Here is a 3,522-nt window from a genome sequence, read left to right as displayed (position 1 = left end):
GGGGCCGCCAGCGCGCAGGGGGCGGGGCCTCCGGAGGCTGGCCAGCCAATTGAGGTCATCCGGAAAAAAGTGGTCGCGGTGTTGCCAAGGTAGGCTGCGCAGCGTCGGGGATGATGTCATGGCTCCGTCTTAAAGGGGACGCGGGCGGCCGAAAGTGGAGCTGGGCTGGTGTGCGGGCGGGGCCGGAGTCTGTGGAGCAGCAAATTCGCCGGTCCAGGAAGACGTCTTTTCCGCGTCCCAGCACCTCGGGACACGCTCCTTCGTGAGAGCGCCCTCTCCAAAGATGCTGGCCCTGGATATTTCGCCCAAAGTATTTATGTTTTCTTTTTTTCTAGATAAGGTGTCTTGTTCTGTCGCCCAAGCTGGAAACCTTGGGCTCAAGCGATCCTCCTGCGCCAGCCAATAAGGGTGGACTACAGGCGCGCACCACTGCCCTCAACTTATTTATTTATTTATTTTTACTGAAATAGGCTCCGTAGAGACTGTTAAAAATTACCAATGCCGACTATATTGCAAGTGGTCACGGTGGGGTATTGGGAAAAGTTTTCAATTAGCAATAATCGTGCTTTGCATAAACCTCATTGGCCACCTTACGGCCACCGCGCAACGCTAGCTAATTAAAACAAAATTTATTTTATTTTATTTTTGAGACGAGATCTCATTATGTTGCCCGGGCTAGTCTCGAACTCCTGAAATTAAGCAGTCCTCCCACTTAGGCCTTCCAAAGCGTTGGGATTACAGGCGTCAGCCACTGCGCACGACCCCATAATATTTCGTCGTTGAGCACTAAAGAAAAGATCCTTTTCCTCATAAAAATCACAGTTTCGTGGTATTTTGGTCCTGGCATTTCTTGAGCACCTGCTCTGCGCCTGTGGAGCACTTCTGCCCACTTTACATAGGTTATATTAAATCCTTACAACAATATCAGGTAGTTGTCTTATTACTCCCATTTTTCAGTCAAGGTCTTCACACTTTGGTAACCTGCCCAAGATTATTGGGCGGGAAATTGGCATGCAGGTAGCCCCCTGCGCGCACTGGATTCAGCTGCTTCAAGAGTGCAAGGTACTTGAGTTCTACATTTGTTTACCAAACGGATCCATAGTTATTTCCCTGTATAGATACCTCTCCCAATGGGTTGTGAACTTAAAATTTGTAAAATTGAAGCACAGTGTTATATGGAAATGTGCAGAAATCACAAGTGTGCATGTACATTTCAATGACTGATTAAAATGTGGACACACTTGTATAACCACCGCTGAGTTCAAGAAACAACATTGTTGCTGGAAGAGGGGTCCCGATCCAGACCCCAAGGGCAGGTTATTGGATCTTGCCCAGAAGAAATTCAAGGCAAGTTGCAGAGTACAGTGAGAAGTGATTATTTATTGAAAGCTACTCAGTTACAGAGTAGGCCATCCTCAGAAAGCAAGAGGGGGAACACACCCTCTTTATTTTATTTTTTTATTTTTTATTTTTTCCTTTTTGTGGAGAATAGGGTCTCGTTATATTACCCAGGCAGGTCTCGAACTCCTGGGCTCAAGCTGTCCTCCCGCCTCTGCCTCCCTGAGAGCTGGGATTACAGGCATGAGCCACCGCCCCCGGCCACCCTCTTTATTTTAAACTCTTCTTGTATAGGGGTCTTACCTCTGTATAAACTAAGCTATGTCTATATGAGGGTGGGCTGACAGCATAACAAAATTTAGTACTTTTTGATTTAAAGAAAGTTATCCTTGGCATTTTAATGCATAAATACATCAAAGCATGACTCTCTCTCTCTCTCTCTCTCTCTATATATATATATATATTTTTTTTTTTTTTTGAGACAGGGTCTCACCCTGTTGCCCAAGCTGGAGTGCAGTTGCCTGATCTCAGCTCACTGCAGCCTCCACCTCCCAGGCTCAAGCTATCCAACAGCCTCAGCCTCCTGAGTAGCTGGGACCACAGGTGTGCACCACCATGCCCAGCTAATTTTTTTGTAGTTTTAGTAGAGACGGGGTTTTGCTATGTTGCCCAGGCTGGTCTCAAACTCCTGAGCTCGAGCAGTCCACCCACTTTGGACTCCCAAAGTGTTGGGATTACAGGCGTGAGCCATTGAATCCTGTAACTATAACTATCTTAAATCATATATTGTTAGGCAATATTGGAGCATCTGGACATTTTGTTGTCGTAGGAGTTTGTCTTTGCAGGCATTACTAAACTGCTGTTTTAGCCATAGCATCTTATTACCATGGGTCAGGACTGGCAAGGAATGTGCCTTGCTAGTTTTAAGATGGAGTTGGGGCCGGGCACAGTGGCTCATGTCTGTAATCCCAGCAATTTGGGAGACTGAGGCGGGCAGATCGCGAGGTCAGGAGATCGAGACCATCCTGGCTAACACGGTGAAACCCTGTCTTTACTAAAAATACAAAAAAGTAGCTGGGCGTGGTGGCACGCATCTGTAGTCCCAGCTACTCGGGAGGCTGGGGTAGGAGAATCGCTTGAACCCAGGAGGCGGAGGTTGCAGTGAGCTGAGATCACACCACTAGCCTGGGCGACAGAGTGAGACTCCGTCTCAAAAAAAAAAAGAGAAAAAGATGGAGTTGGGATGGGCATGGTAGCTCATGCCTGTAATCCCAGCACTTGTGGAGCCTGAAGTGGGTGGATTGCTTGAGCCCAGGAATTTGAGACCAGCCTGGACAACATGGCAAAACCCTGTCTCTACAAAAAATACAAAAATTAGCCAGGCATGGTGTCGTGCACCTGTAGTCCCAGCTACTCCAGAGGCTGAGGTGGGAAGTTGGCTTGAGCCTGGGAGATGGAGGTTGCAGTGAGCCCAGATCGCACCATTGCACTCCAGCCTGGGTGACAGAGCCAGACCATATCTCAAAAAAAAAAAAAAAAAAAAAAAAAGATGCAGTTGATTTGAAAATGGTGTCACCCTGTCTCTCCTAGGCTTCTGTTTTCTTAACAGTGGGAACAGCCACCCATCAGCTCCTACCCCTTGGTCTCTGACCTGTTCCTCCTCCGAGGTGACCTCTGTCCTTAATTTTGAAAACATATTAGTGTTGCCCATATCTGAACTTTATGCAGATGAAATCATCGGTATGTATTCATTTGCATCTAGTGTCTATACATTCATAAAATCGATCATTGTGTAGCCATTAAAAATAATGAGAGAGTGCTATATAATTTCATATGAAACATACCAGGACACATTGCTCAGTAAAAGCAAAGAGAAAGCAGACACCGAGCATAGACTGTTATATGCATGAGTGTCTCTGAACGGTATATGAGGCACCTTCAGGCCTCTTTTTTTTATTATTTATTTTTTTGAGACAGTCTTTCTCTGTTGCCCAGGCTGGAGTGCAATGGCCCAATCTCGGTTCACTGCAAGCTCCGCCTCCCGGGTTCACGCCATTCTGCTGCCTCAGCCTCCCGAGTAGCTGGGACTACAGGCACCCACCTCCACGCCCGGCTAATTTTTTGTATTTTTAGTAGAGACAGGGTTTCACTGTGTTAGCCAGGATGGTCTCGATCTCCTGACCT

The sequence above is a fragment of the Mandrillus leucophaeus genome, unplaced genomic scaffold (genome assembly GCF_000951045.1).
Source record: "Mandrillus leucophaeus isolate KB7577 unplaced genomic scaffold, Mleu.le_1.0 Scaffold9, whole genome shotgun sequence".
Taxonomy (NCBI): domain Eukaryota; kingdom Metazoa; phylum Chordata; class Mammalia; order Primates; family Cercopithecidae; genus Mandrillus; species Mandrillus leucophaeus.
Note: the sequence above shows the minus strand (reverse complement) of the source record.